At 44.5% G+C, this 16238-nt stretch overlaps 1 protein-coding gene across 2 annotated transcripts in view; it reads right to left on the bottom strand.

The window, feature by feature from the left end:
• SNX10 (sorting nexin 10) overlaps nt 1-16238 on the bottom strand; it is a 654311-nt gene that overhangs the window by 569461 nt on the left and 68612 nt on the right. The window contains exon 2 of one of the 2 annotated variants that reach the window (XM_044066784.1): nt 1161-1261. The exons of the other annotated variant lie outside the window; for it this stretch is intronic. The gene's annotated coding sequence lies outside the window, so the exon portion shown is untranslated. The remainder of the gene's footprint in view (nt 1-1160; nt 1262-16238) is intronic. 2 annotated transcript variants of the gene reach the window in all.

Raw genomic sequence — 16238 nt, 5'->3', positions numbered from 1 at the left:
CAGGACTGTGCTTCACCACCACAGTCGGCACATGGTCTACGGCCAACCAGAGATTCTTCCACTGGAATGCAAGCCCAAGGCTTGTGCTCCCATACTCTCCTCTCACCCCAAACAGATTAAGCTAGCATGGCTGCTACACAACTCCCTTTCCCCTCAACTCCAACAGGTACCTGACCCATTAACTTGAATCTGTCTGTACTTTATCCCTCTATCCCAACAGAGCTAGCTAACCAAGAATATCCGAAAGAGAACTTAGCAATCCCACTAGACTGCAATAAGCACAAATGATCAGTGTGTGCACTGTGCATTTATCCAGGTACCTACATAGTTTACAGACTTGTGCACTGCCCTTGTGGTCAAATCACGCCAGCCAGGACTACATACACTCCTGGACAAGAGTGTAACACATCATAAAGGGCATTAAAAAAAAAAACAAACAAATAGCCCACTGCATTATACCACTTTTGAGTATTCACTCAAGATAGGATAGGCAAAATAAAATGACTACCAAAGACAAGATCAAAAGGACAAACATTCCCATTACATTGTGACAAACCATTAAGTACACAGCGGTCTCATTCATGAACTACATTACAATTCCATGAAACTGGTGAGTGGTAGTCGGCCTAGGAGACCATAACAGGGAAGAGATGGGATTCTAGGACAGTGGAGAGGACTTCATACCTGAATGCTAAAGCAAATGCAAGATGAAGAGGTGACATACAAAACATGTGTGCCTAGCGCAAATACACCACAGGAGGAGAGAAAGGAGAGACATTATCTCAAAATTCTCATCAATTTCTGTATGCTGTAAACTGGAAAATATACTGCACAAAAGAAAAGAAAAAACTGTACTGAAAGAACAGTTCTAATTTAAAATGTGCAAATCAAGCTCACATATCCTGGACTACATACCAATTATACTTATTACTCCACAAGGACAAGACAAATGATCACAAAGGGGAAATTGAGCAGGAAAGGAAACAGTGACACATGCATGAAGATGATTATCAAAGAATTTTAGTTTGCTGTGGAACATTGCTCATCTACTATCTTTAAAACAAGGAAACTTGCGGTATGTTCTAAATAAAAGGTGTAATGTGGTTCACTTATCCAGAGGCAGTAACAAGCTTTTACATGAATTAAACAGTCTCACTCACCAGAATCAGAATGACGCAGACTTCCAAAGGGAGGCAAAAAGAGTATTTTTATCCTGCAGTCACTGCAGTGGTTTCTTATCTTCAGGCAATCACTTTGGTACCTTGAAAAATTAATAAAAAATAAATATACGAGGGATTTTCCAGTTCAGTCTGCAAACAACCATGTTTAAAGTCAAAAAGCTTATCCTGTTAAACTAGTCTACATTTATGTACACACCCAAGAGTGTAACTGCATGTAAACAAAAGCTCTTGTAATAATTATGAAAAAGTAAATGCATTAACTTCTGAATTTGTGAACCTAAAGTCTAAACTTCAAAAAATAAAATTAAAGTAAGGTGTTTAAAGCAACATATTCAGACTGCAGCCGTATGTTCAAACGGCCAGGTAGACTGAAAGACAGAATCCTTGAAAAGTTTGTCAAAGCCACCACTACCAAGTAAGGGTGCCCCATCTACACCACTGGAGGCTAGCCAAGAAAGTACCAGAGAAACAGGAAGGGTACATGTCCCTAGGGACAGTAGCGCTTTTTACTCGGGAGAACGTGCAGCAATGAGCTGGACCAATCTGGTTTCTATTGGAGGTTAGATATCTATATGGTTTAGCCCAAAACATAAAAGCAGGGACAGATTTTTAGTCACAGTGGCCCTGAAAAGGAGAACATTTGCTGCATTTAAATATTGTGGGGGAGTGGAAGCACAAAACAAGTCCGCCATGTTCACAGTACCCTTACTTTAAATGCATATTTAAACAGAATACCAGACTATGTGCAAAGACAAACCTGCATCATATATTTGCTCTACATCTTAAATGGACAAACCCTAGTCAGTGACCAAGATAACCAAGGGCTGACTTGTGTCCAGGCACTAGAGCAGCAAACAAGGAAGAGTAGTTGGTGAGAATGAACAAGCAGATCATTCATGGGACGAGGTAAGAGATCCATCCTACTGCAATGCTAACATTTACTGCAGAGATTAGCAATGCATGCAGTGCATATGTTACCATCTAGTAAAACCATGTCCACGAGATAACCTTCATGGGATGTATGCACATCCACAGAGGGAGGTACTGCAAGCTCTTGTATCTACAAGTATACATGTCAGCCAGCAATCGAGTGTTTTGGGCCAGATAATGACTACAATCATGGTTTTCCATGACTGGCTCTTATCCAGAGGGAATATAAAGGCCATTCAAATAAGGCGACAATGTGGGGAAGCTTTTTTTTTCTCTACAAAATATATAGCATATACTGTTGTTGCGTCTTTCGGCTTTTCCCGGTTAGGGGTCGCCACAGCGGAACTCCAGTCAGCTAATGATTGGCAGTAGATTTTTACAAGCTGGCTTGCCGGGCCTAACGCACAACCTTCAACGAAGGAATGCCCATTCATGCATGTCGCCACATAGAATGGGCTCTGAGAATCGAACGGGCAATGTCCAACTGTGAAGCGACAACGCTACCACAGCGCCACTCCTGAAGGAAATGTATCTGCCTCCTCTTTCCTCCAATTATAAACTTTCCTTGAGCTAAATTAAGCAGGTACACAACCAACCACTGCAAATTTTAACTTCAGCATACACAAGGACATTTCTGATCATTAAGGTCAGTAAATAAGTGTTTTGAAGGGACCTGTTGGCAAAGATCTTCACCTCCTATGAACAAGGTTCGATCCTGACCTGCAGTCAATGTTTGACGTTTGCATGTTCTCCCAGTCTCTCTGTGGGGTTCCTCCAACAAACATGCACAGTGTTTCCATCTCAAACTCACCAATGAGGCTGTGGTCAGCAGCAACACAGAGTCAACATGGTGCCCTAGAGGGAGGAAAGCTGCACAAACCAACTGTTTTAGACATCTAATGTGGTGTACAGTATCCTCAAGACAGGACAGCATGAATCAGTCTGTGTGCTGTGGAAAGGCTAGCCACTTGACAGTGCAAAATATGGCTCTAGTTGATTTGGTCATGTTGACTAATGTTGCCAAATGAGTATTTGCTGGTGATAAATGGGTTGAGGACCCAGCCCACTCTGACCTATGCTAGGGACTCATGCTGCGAGAGGGGTGTGTTTGCCCACCATAAAGTCCAGCAGCCCTGGGTCAATAAGCTACTAGCTGGCTAGTGTCCAGGTACTCAGGTGCCCATCCTGGGTTACCTGGGATAGCCCTGTTCAGCAAAAGTTGGACAAAACCAATCAACCTGCCAAACAAACTAAAAATTGCTACAATCAATGTGGGTTCACTGACAGGGAGGAGCTTGGAAGTGGATGACATGATGGTACAGAAGAGGAGGCTGAACATCCTATGGATCCAAGGGACAAGTTGGAAGGGCATTCTGCCAAAGCCATTTGGCTTTGGATCCAGAGTCCATTACACAGGAAGAGGACAAGCTAGAAATGGTGGGGAAATTGCGGTGAGGGAGAGGCTTCAGAAAGCAGTGAGGGATATCAGAATTGGTGACAGACTCATGGCAGTCAGACTCCAGTCTAATGACAGCATTCATAATCTCAGCCTATTCGGACAGCAATTGCAGGACCTACTACATAAAGCAGTTCAAGAGGAATTGGAGTTGATAATGGGTGATCTGAATGCACATATCAGGATAGACAGAACAGGATAAGAGAACTGCTTGGGCACAGATCAGTGGGGCAACAGGAAGAGAGAAGGACAGGTCATACTAGACTTCTGTCTGACAAACAGCTCGACAGTAGCCAACACATGGTTCAGAAAGAGACAGACAGACAATCACAAGATCACATACAAGAGGGGCCAACATGCAACTCAGGCAGACTTCCCCCTAGTACGGAAAAAACACTGGAGTAGAATCAGCGATTGTAGAGTCATCCCCAGTGAAACAACTGGTCAACAGTATAAACAAAGCCACTGGCTGTCAATCGGCTGCAAGCAGTGGCCAGAGACCAGGTTGAAGACCTGGAAGTTGAATGGAGAGCAAGTACATTTCAAGAATTACTCAGGGCTCTAGCACCTCAAGAGGAGGAAACTGGTAGAGCTGAAGAATAGCAGCTCCTCAAAACAGGTCAGGACCACAGATGTGGCCAATACAGGTATGGAAATAAGGTATAAAGGAATGTTTGTGGTGAATGCAGAAGTCCAGAAAGTCATCAAATAAATGAGTGCAGAAAAAAGTGGGAAGACAGAAAAGGTAGACTAGGCTAGAAAGGAATACTGGTAGACTAAGAGGCTAAGAAAGGAGATGCGATGGCAAACAGCAGGGCATCACAGGCACTAACTGCTTCTGGAAAGGTACTCAATAGGTGGCACAAAAACTAATCAGGTTGCAAGGCAAAGAAAGATTAAGACAGACACCCTTCATAAGGGATGCCACCAACAACCTGCTCACAAGTCCACAGGACAAAGGTAAGTGGAAGGATACTTCCAGCAGCTTCTTACGAAGAAAACCCAATAGAAGCAATACTACCCCAGACACAGCCTACTATGACAGGAGAGGAGTCCACCACTGAAGAACAGCACTAAGGAAAATGAAGTCAGGAAAAGCAGCAGTCTCAGATGAAGTCATAACAGATATGATAAAGATTATGGGCGAGACAGGGAAAAATGGCTCCTGAGGGTACTCATAGCAGTGTGGAGAGAAATGTGTATTCCAGATGACTGGAGAATAACCATACGCGTGCCACTGTACAAGAAAAAAACAAAGTTGCGCAAAATCTTACCATAAACCATAGATGTCCTACTCTATATGTTGCAGTACTCTTAACATGAGGGATTCACTGCCAAAGGAGGTCCAGACATTCGGCCAGCATACAAGACTTAAATGGGATGTCACATGTAGGCCAGCAACCATAAAAGTGATGCCTACACATACCATCTTCAGAACCAAATGCCCCAGAACAGCCTAAGGGAGAAAAAAAAAAAAAAAGGCAAGCATACATCCAGGGAAAAAGATGAACACCACGGGAAAGGTGGGAGGGGTAGAATACTGCAACATAGAAGAGAAGGGCATCTATAGTTATGGCAAGATTTTACAAAACCATTCTGTTGGGAGGGTGGCCTAATGGTTAAGGTGTTTGCCTTGCGAACACAAGGTGCAGGGTTCGAGTCCCACAAGGGACAATTGGCTAGGCTTAAAATGGCTCGCAAGGGCAGTTAGCTTAGTACTAATCTATGTCCTATTCCTATGTTGCAGTATTCTTAACACAAGGGAGTACCAAAGCTCATGAAGGGAGGAGGAATTAGCAGAGGTACATTCTATGAAACCATGGACAATGGCTCTAGCAAAGCCAGCTCTAAATTTAGAGATGCCATCCAGCTCATAAGAAGGTATGAACAGAAGACCAAGTTGCTGCTTACAAGTTGGTCTTTTGTATCCAAACCTTTGAAAAAAGCATCTGAATCCACAGCTCTCATAGAATGAGCCTTAAGAATAGAAAGGCTCTTACCATGAAAAACAAAAATGGCTTTAGAAATCCAAATGGAAATAGTCTGCTTGGATACAGGCAATCCCAGAGCCCTGGGATGAAAACAAAAAGCCAAATCAGATTTCCGGATATATTTTATTTGGATTAAAAACCAAGGCCAAGTGGTCTATGCACATCCAAGGTGTGTAGAACTCTCTCACTAGATGATTGTGGAGGGGGAAAAAGTGGGCAAATTAATACACTGAATGAGTTGCCACTCAAAGCCTTGGGCATAAAAAGGGTTAGCAAACAAGGAAACCCCAATCCCTATGAAAAACCAGGAAGGGGGGGGGGGCATCAAGGCTTAAAGTTCAGACAGCCTCCTGGCTACGTGAGAGCCAATAATAAATACATTCTTCCAAGTACAGTGCTGTAGTGAAGCTGTAGCTGCAGGTTCAATAGGAGCCACAGTGAGATTTTCCATGCCAAAATTGAGATCCCACGGAGGAACAGACTTCCTGGGAGGTCTGATATGAAGGAAACCTAAGAGTTTCACATCCAGTTTAGAGGCCAAAGGAGGAAGCAAAGGCAGGCAAGCAGAAAATAACTGACACATGAGCTTTAACAGAGGAAAAAGCTAACAGCCTTCAGCAGTTCACACAAGTAAAATAAAACCAGGAGTACACAGCCATAGAAACTCTGTCCAGTTTATGAGAAAGACAACCAAATGGAAGAGGTTTTCCCCATCTGATAAGTAGGATTTCCTAGTACTGGGTTTTCTGGCCTCCTGCAGAACCCAAAGCACATCCTCTGAAAAGAGGAGTCTGAAAGGAATCAGATGCCCATCACCCATAGTGCCAGATGTACGATTTGACATGTGTGGGTGAAAAACATTCTTTTGTCTTGTGTGAGAAGATTCACCCTGTGAGTTAACTTGTGATGACTGCCCTTGGCTAAATGCAGAAGAGGGAACTAATGCTGCCTTGGCCAAAAGGAGTCACCAACAAAATTTCTGGTTTGTCAGCTGAATCTTCCGATCTTTCTGAATAAAAGGGAAGGGGGGCGCAGAGAGAAAAGTACAGTTTTGTACCTACCATAAATGTAGATGTTCGAAGATCCACATTGCTGCAGTCCTTACATATGGGTAGTCCGCTGTCCTCGGTCGGCCCGAATACCAAAGTATAAGGCTGACGTCGGTCAAGGCGCTTAAAACTGACATCAGGACGTCAGGGTATAAAGCATGACCCTATCCTCAGTCTTTTCTTGCCCCAGATGTCAGAAGGCCCTAAAGAAAGGCCAAAACCAAAAGACAGCAAAACCAACCAACCACCCTGCACTAATCCTATTTACAATATTTACAATATTCACAACCCAAACCACACAACCACCTCTAACTACAGAGGGAAGGAGGGAGGAATGTGGATCTTGAACATCTACATTTATGGTAGGTACAAAACTGTACTATGTTCTTCATCTCACATTGCTGCAGTCCCATATGGGTAGAATCCCATAGCAGAGGTAAGGGAGGATGGCAAAACTATAAAGCATTAGGAGCTGCCAAAATGCCCTGTAAAATTGCAGTGGCAAAACCAGCCCTAGATTTAGAGTAAAGTGGAAGGTGGTAATGCTTAGAGAAAGTATGCACTGAACTCCAAGTAGCTGCCTCCAAAATATCTTTAGTTGCCACCTTAAAAAAGCTGTAGAAGTGGCAGTAGCCCTAGTGGAATGAGACCTAATCCCAGCTGGAATCTCCTTACCATGATGGGAATAACAGAAAGCAATACAAAACCCAATCCACTTAGAAATAGTTTGTTTTGAAACAGGCTTGCCCTGAGAACCCAAAGCAAATGAAACAAATAACTGCTGAGACTGCCTGAACCCTTTAGTTCTGCTCAAATAATATCGCAACTGCCTGTGTATATCCAAAGTATGCAAAATGTTTTCGCCTTTATTTTGGGGGTTTGCATAAAAAGTAGGCAAATGAATAGTTTGGTTTAAAGCTACACTAGAAACCACTTTAGGCATAAAGGAAGGATTAGTACTTGAGATACCCTATCCTTATGGAAAATTAAGAAAGGCTCAACCCGTAAGGGCCTGTAATTCAGAAACCCTTCCAGAGGTAATGGCCAACAAAAGCAGTCTTCCATGATAAATATTTCAACTCGGCAGTAGCTGCAGGCTCAAGGTTGTAGAGTGAGTTTCTAACACAAAATTGAGATCCCAAGCAGGAGTAGGAGCTCTGGGGGTCTTATATTCTTTGCCCTCTAAGGAATTGCTTAAACAAAGGATGAGAAAACAATGGTGGGTCACAGTCATAGTGAGCAGAAATTGCTGCAGCATGAACCTTAATAGAGAAGGACAAACCTTTGTCCAGTAACTCAGTAAGACATTGAAGAGCCACACTTAAATTAGGCTTAGAAACATCAAATTCCTTTGCTGTACTCCAAAATAAAAATCTCCTCCATTTATCTGACACTTTCCTTGTACTAGGCCTTCTGGCCTCCAAAATAACATTCAAAACTTGCTGTGGAAGCTGAGACCCTCCAGGGTTTAAAACAGAATATGCCAGGCTGTTAGATGTAGAGAGTGAAGTTTGACATTGAGCAAATGACTGTTCTCCTGAGACAGCAGGTGTGGAATCGAAGGCAAAGGCCATGGAGGCTCCACCAGACTTCTCAGTAATGAGTACCAGTGCTGTCGAGGCCAATCTGGAGCTATTAAAATCATCTTTGGCTTGTCCTGTCTGACCTTCAGGAGTACCTTTGGGAGGAGAGGCAGAGGTGGAAAGGCATACACATGAAGATTGCTCCAATTGAATGAGAGAGCATCCACTTTCCAAGCTGTGGGATGAAACCTTTTGTGCAAAACTTTGGCAGCTGGTAGTTTAATGGAGAAGCGAACAGATCTATGTCTGGAGTTCCCATAACACTGTCAATTTCTGAAATACATGAGGATCCATTTCCACTGTGGGGATCCATAATTTGTCTGCTCAACACATCTGCTAAGGAGTTCTGTGCTCCCGCAGAAACCTTGCCTGAAGATTTAGCTGTAAACTGAGAGCAGTCTCCCACAAAATCATTGCTTGTCTGCATAGAGGATAAGAATCGTTCCCCTTGCTTGTTGATGTACCACATGACAGTTGTGTTGTCTGTTAGAACCAACACCTGCCCTGGAAGAAGTAAACTTGAAAGCTAGTAATGCAAATTGGACTGCTAACATCTCCTTCAAGTTGATATGCAGATGTTGAAGTCTGGCAGGCCACGTGTCTTGTACCCACTTTCCATTTAGATGAGCTCCCAAGCTTTGTCTGAGGCATCTGTCGTTAGAATCTGACTCTGGCGGGTCACAGAGAGTCCCTTGTTTAGGTGACATTCCTGAGCCCACCACAAAAATTCCTTTTGAATGCAAGGTATCTGAATGACAGTGTCCATATCTTGGCAGTGCTGTGTCCATACATTTTGAGATACCATTGTAGCTTCCTCATATGCAGTTTGGCATTGGGAAGCACCAGAATACAAGATGGCATGAACCCGAAGGCTTGAAGGACTGTCCTTGCAGTCAGCCTGGACTGACGAGAGAATTGATGGAAGTAAAGAGAAAGATTCTTTTGTTTGTCCAAAAAGGCCATCTGGGATGCTGTATTCAGTCTCACACCCAGAAAGCACATGTCCTGAGAGGGTACTAGACTGGACTTTATTTCGTTCACAGAATACCCCAGGCATCTTAGCACTGCTATCACATACTGTAAATGATGAAGAAGTTCGTCCTTTCCTTGGGCCAGAATCAGGCAATCATCCAAATAAAGATAGATCTGTATTCCTCTTAGCCTGAAGAAAGCTATCACTGGAGCCAGAACCTAGCGAACACTCTGGGCAGTAGATAAGCCAAAGGGCAATGCAGAGAACTGATAATGAGAAGTCCCAGTCCAGCAGATACTTTCTGCAACTGAGCCTGATAGGAACATGAAGGTAAGCCTCCTTGAGATCCAGAGTCACCATCCAGTGATCTTTGCCCAGCAGAGGTAAAAGCTGTTGTAACGTCAACATTTTGAACTTGGGAATGTCCAGATATGTGTTGAGGATAGATAAATCCAAGATTGGTCTCCACGTGTCCCCTTTCTTTGGTACTAGGAACACGCGAGAATAAAATCCTAGGCCCACTTCTGGCAGAGGGACCGGTTGTATGGCCCTTATTTGAAGTAGCAGAGAAATTTGTTTGTAAGCCTCTAGTCTTTGCTGAGGAGGAAGGTCCGGCATGCCTTTGAAAGGAGGCAAGGTATGGAAATAAAACTTGTAACCTCGGTGTATGATATCCAATACCCATTTGTCTTGGGTAATCAAATTCCAATTTTCCTTGAAGAGTGCCAACCTTCCTCCCAAAGGAGCTGCCAGGCAAGAAGGATCTGGCAGCTGAAAAGGTAGGTCATGGGGCCTGTTTACGAAAGGACTGGCCCCTGCCCTCACCCGAAGATTGTGCAGGTGAACTCCCTGTTCTAGGTCTGAAAGAACTCTGAGCTCTGCCCCTACCACATCTAGATCTACCCCTAGACTGAGAATCATAAGAAGGATACGCCCACCCTTAGCAGGCCAATTCCTACTAAACTTTGGAGGCTGTACTTGCAAAAATCTTTAACAGCCTGCATGGACTTAGCCTTGTCTTCCATTTTCTTCAAGACTGACTCCACAGGTGAACCAAACAACACATCAGACTGTAAAGGAGCATCCAAAATCCTTGTCTTAACATGGTCAGATAAATTCTGATCCCTCAGCCATGCGTGCCTGAGAAGAACTGAACCAGTGGCAGCCACCCTAGACGAGGCCTGTACAGCATCAAAACCACATTGTAAAGAATGCTTACCCACCTGCTCTGAAACATGCACCAAATCTTGTAATTCTTTACACTCAATGCCTTCCAGAGCATCCACCTTAGACTTCAATTGAGAAAGAAGATAGTTTTGATATTTCAACATATGAAACTGGCAATTCAAAGCCCTCATAGCTAGGGTAGAAGATGTATAGACTTTCTTTCCCCATCTATCCAAAGCTCTGGCCTCTATCTGGAGGAACCCAGATTTTACAACAGAGGCCTTGACACCCTTAGGTCCCCGACTAACAGTTTCTGGGTCCGCCCTAGGACTCTTATAAAGATATTTATGAGCCTCAGGCACCCTGTAATACCTATCCGGGTTTAAGAGGAGCAGGAGGCAGAGAATCAGGAATAAGTGAAGCGTCTGGAAACACATCATCGACAACATCCAGAACAGGAGGTATAGCCAAGGCCTATATGCTGGGGTAAAGCAAAAATTCCTAAGCCTTTTCCTGGAATCAGAGAAGTCCTGACCTTCCCACTTAAAATGTTCCCTCATGGAATGAAGAGTCTCTGAAAAAGAAAAATCCTCTGGAGGAGAAGCAGAAGGAGTCGAATCATCTGCATCAGAATCAGAATAAGGAGAGTACTCCTGCAAGTCTTCAGCCGAAGACTCAGAAACATCCAAGCCTGCTCAAAACTCCCCAACTCTGGCTCCACCCTAGGCCTCTTATCAGGAGGGGGCAAAGAACCTCTAATCAGAGTAATTAAATCTTCTGCCATTTTAAGCATGTGCTTCTTGGGCACAGACCCTGCTGCACTAGGAGTGACACCAACAGAAGCTAAACCTGGCCTGCCTCTGGGAGAAGCCTTGGAAACAGAAGGAGGGCCTAACCACCCTAGGCAGGGAGGGAGTACAGTAACTTGGGAAGCCCCTTCAGCCTGACCTGCCTCCTGAGAGGCCACATCCTGCAATATCAAAGTCTCCCTGGGACTCCAGAAGCCTCCGTGAACCACCGGTTCCACTGACTCTAAAGAACCGGCGTCCGAACGGACTCTTCTGCCTGGGTTTAACTGTTTTATCTTTGCGCTTCTTCGAAGAGCCGGAGAATCCGACGGCATATTATAATTGCACCGCTTCCGAAGACCAGCCTAGCACAATCTAACCTTCAATAGTGCGCTTATTGAACCTAGCACAAAGCGACACCCAACAACGCCGTGCTCAGGCCCCAAACAAGGAATACACAAAGAATGATAATCCCTATCGTTAATCTGTTTCCCACAAGAAATACAGTTATTCACTTTCTGACATCCGGTAAAACACTGAGGCAAGAAAAAACCAAAATATTCCCAAACGGGGTACTTGGCCAACTTTGATTCGGTCTGAAACTCCAAACTCGAAAAATTTCAGAACGCCGAACGGCACCGCTGCTTCTGCATCGGACCATGCGGCAAAAAAGACTGAGGATATGACGTCGGTCATGCGCTTTTATACCCTGACGTCCTGATGTCAGTTTTAAGCGCCTTGACCAACGTCAGCCTTATACTTTGGTATTCGGGCCGACCGAGGACAGCGGACTACCCATATGTAAGGACTGCAGCAATGTGAGATGAAGAACATCATCCTCTTTCATGAGCAAGGAAAGGTGACCACCTTCCACACCAAAGGGTCTGGAACAAAGTTTTGGAAGTTGTCTTTTCAGAAGGGAGGCAAACACCTACTTTAATACCCCACCAGTGGAGAATGTCCAGAAACTTCCCTGTGAAGCATCCACTCATGAGATTGAGTCATGGACCTGCTCAGTGTCTGCCACTACACTCCGATTGGAGGAAATGTACACTGCCTGAAGGGAGACCTAGTACAGAGTTGCCAATTCCCATGTCAAGAAGGCTAGCCAGCACAGAAGGTAGATTTTGTCCCGTCCCCCCCATTTGTTTACATACCAAAGAACTGTGGTGTTAGTTTTAGAGGGCCTGGACAAGAGAGAGAGAGAGAGAGAGAGAGAGAGAGAAAGGTCTGTAAAGCCAAGATCAGGGCTCTCATCTCTTATGTGTATGTGCTCCTTTCTTTGAGAAGGGGACCAAAGGCCTTGAATCTTCCAGGATGCAAAGGCTGCCCTAAACTTATGTCTGAGGATCCAAACAATTCCTTAACTGGAAGGAGGATGCAGAGGAAGGCCTGGGTTCAAGGAAATTAGCTGAACACCAACATAGTTCCCTCTTCAGACAAGGAAGAGGGACAAAATCTAGTGGGTGCGCATGCTGGCTCCAAACTGACTTGACGTACCACTGAAATTTCCTCATGTGAAGTCTGGCCAGCAGTAACAAGGGGACGGTGGATGCCACGAACCCTAGAAGGAGGAGTACAAACTCTGGCTGTAAGACTGCAGGAGTAAGAGGTCTTAAAAGTATTTGGTTAGAGCCCAAATTTTCTGAGGGGGCAGGGAAGCCAACATCCTGTGTCTGGAGTTTACACCCCAGGAAGACACTGTCCTGTGAAGGGGTCAGGAAAGACTTTTTGGATGTTTATTGTGAAACCTAGTCTTTGAACAAGGGAAAAGTAAATTGGAGATTCTGTTGCAAGTCTCTGGAAGGAGTGCCTGGAGCAGGAGATTATCCAGATATGGAAAGATCTGTACTCCCTGAAGTCTACAATAAGCAATCACTGGAACCAAGCATTTTGTAAACACCCTTGGTGTCAGAGAAACCAAAGGGCAAAGCAGAGAACCGAAACTGTGATAAAGCCACAGAAAAATACAAATACTGTCTGACAAAGGGGTGAACGGAATTGTGAAGGTAAGCATCCCCGATAGCCAGGGAGACCATAAAAGCTTGTAGGATGAGGGAAACAAAGCAGGCAGAGAAAGCATCCAGAAGGTTGAGACATTTAGGAAGGTGTTGGTGTGAAAGATCCAGAATAGATCTTAAAGGACCATCTTTTTCTGGGAACCAGAAACATCATGGAGTAGAAACTTCTTCTCTTTGGTGCAGTGGAGCTTGAAAAGTTCCCAGGGGGTTTCCCCTGGAAAAAATTTGTAGTGGTTGAGGAATACCATGAAAGGTGGAAGAGTTTGCCACATCATGAAATACTCATTGTGGATAATGGAAAAGGCCCATGAATCTTGAGTGAGTACTTGCACCCAGACCGGAAGGGACAGGAAAGGAGAGTGTGTGTGGAAAGTGAGAAAAGGTTGGAAGTCGCAGATTACCTGGCTTCTCTAGGAAAGGCCATTTTTGAGCAGGAGTAGGCGGAGAGAATTTGGAAGCAGTATATTTCTCACCACCCCTCTTACTTCTGGAAGGAGGAGTGAGATTGTTTCCTAACAAAAGTAAGTTTTAGCTGGGTAATGCTTTTCGAATTTAGGAACTGGACACACAAAGATGCATTTTAGGTCCTGTAACTCTCTGCCTTTCCCCTGCAAGGACTAACAAGTCTGCTGCTGCAGCCCCAAACAAAGCCTTATTATCTAAGGGAGCATCCAATAATTTAGCCTTGAAGTCAGAAGTGATTGAAGCCTCAACCAGGAGAATCTCCGCAAAACAGAGCCAGAAGCAACTGCTCAGCAGATGCTTCAGCTGCATCATAGCTGCACTTAGAGTGGTGTGCCACCTGGGAGGAAGCCCCTAGATGTGATGAAAGCTGTGACGCAGGCAGGTCCAGAAGAAGCCAAGTAGCCAGTGTAAGAAAAGCCCAAAGCATACTTGGGCATACAGGTCTGGTAACTAATAGCACAGAAAGCTCAGGTGGCAGAGGTATAAACCAGTTCTCCCCAGTCTTTCCACAGTCTTGCTCTCTATCTGAAGGGGGAGAAGAGAAGAGAAGTGGAGGGAAATAGTGTAGCAAGTTTATCAGCAGCCATAGAAACAGTCACTGGATCTGCTGATGGACATTTCTAAAGAAATTTAGAGTCCTCTGGAGCTTTATAGGATCTATCTGCCCTTTTAGGGGTAGGGGGTTGAGTCTGGAGTCTTTGATGCAAAAAGGAATCAAGAAAAACAGGTAAAAATCAGAGGCTCAGCAGAAGTGAGAACCCATTTGAAGCAAGTCATACTACCTTTTTCTGCACCTCAGACCTGTGAGCAGTCCCACTTAAAATTCTCCCTCATCCTGGCAATAATCTCCCCAAAGGTGATATCCTCGCCAACAGACTGTGCCACCGGACTCTTCCTCAGGTGAAGCATACTTCAAAGGGGAAGTAATCTGAGCAGAATAGGCCAAGACTCATCATCCGAGTAAGCCCCCTCTTCAGAAGAATCCTACACTCTAATCTCTTCACCACAGAAAAGGATGAGGACTAGGAAGGGAAACCTCCAAGGGAGGGTCAAGGGCCATAAAGGGACTGGGCACCTTGAGAGACTGAAATGATGAGCCTCTGTTCCCCAGTTGGTTCCATCCGGACGTCTGCAAACCCTCTGAGGGCATGCAGATGACAGGATCCCTTGCAGTCTTCCAAAGTGGTACCAGCCTTACAATGAGAAAATCCAGATGAGTCTTCTAGGCCTCATCAGCCCCAAGAGAAATATCTGTAAGGGTATGTGCAGCTGAAGCTTCAGGCCCAAGTTTTAGCATTCACAGAAGGCTTGGCAGAAGACCCCGGTGTACCTCCATAATGTTGCACACTAACATTTTCAGTCTCAGATTCTCAAGATAAGTATGAGAGGAAAGGAGACTATGCAAGGTCTTTCCGATAAAAGCTTCACAGACAGGTCAAGACTTATGGTCGTGGTTGGCCCCTCAGCAGAACAGACAGTGATTGTGGCTGTTTTTGTGGAATTTGTCTTGTACACTGGCATTTGCCCTTTTTGGATGACATGTAACCTCAAAAAAATAAGCAGTAGTTGAACATAAAGAAAACCTCAATGGAGCACTTTGCTGGATACATGAGTTTCAGATAACGGACTAGCAGACTGAAGACTGTAGATGGCATTCAGATTGGCGGCAGAGAAGTTCTGAGGATGGTATGTGCGGACGTCACTTTTATGGCAGACACCAGCTGCTGGCCTATGTGCAACGTCCCATGTACCTTAGTGATTAAAGTTTTTGTATACTGGATGAATGTCAGGGCAGCCTTTGGCAACGAATCCATCAAGTTAAGAATACTGCAAAATAGGAATAGGATATCAAATGGGACATACAACTGTGGGCAGTACAGAGGTATCAAACTCCTCTCACATTGCAAAAAAGTTCTGGACACAGTGATAAAATGGACATGCAGAGTAACAAAGTAAGATGGGAGATGAGCAGTTAACATTAAGATCAGAATGTAGCACAACTGACCTAATGTTTGCAGCGAGACAGATGGCTGAGAAGATGCTAGAGATGGAGTCTAAAGCATACAAGGTCACAAGAAAAAATTTTAACATTCCTACGGTGGTTTGAAGTCCCAGAAACATTGGGAAAACTAGTGCAGGTATATTCACAAGGACTCAAGTACCAGTGTTCAGTCTCAGAGGGGTTCCCAGTGGGAGTGGGTATGCATCAGGGTTCCAACCGGAGCCCACTGCTGTTCATACTGGTGAAGGATTACATCAGCAACAGGTCGCAGGAGACCGATCAACAGAACTGTTATAAACAGAATGTGGCATTACAGGCAGACTGAGCAGGAACTTCAGCAAAGTAAAGGGTAATGGAATGAAAAACTGAAGGCACATGGGATTTAATGGAGTACAGATAAGACTGGTAATGGCAGCAAATACTGGAAATCAGAAGAAGCTGAGAAATTAGAAGAGAAGACAGTGGTACATGTTAGCTTCAAGTATCAGAGGGGTCGTTGAGAAAGGAAGCCTGAATGAAGAGATCAAAGCTAGAATCAGAGGGGCTAAAACCAACTGGCAGAGTTGGTAGGTGTAGTGTATGACAGAAAAATGCTAAAGAAGCTGAAAAGTTAGGTGTACAAAATAGTGGCA

Source organism: Protopterus annectens, chromosome 3.part1 (assembly GCF_019279795.1).
Source record: "Protopterus annectens isolate FY-2018-M chromosome 3.part1, PAN1.0, whole genome shotgun sequence".
NCBI lineage: Eukaryota > Metazoa > Chordata > Ceratodontiformes > Protopteridae > Protopterus > Protopterus annectens.
The sequence above is the reverse complement of the archived record's forward strand: the minus strand, read 5'-3'. Positions and strand labels throughout refer to the sequence as shown.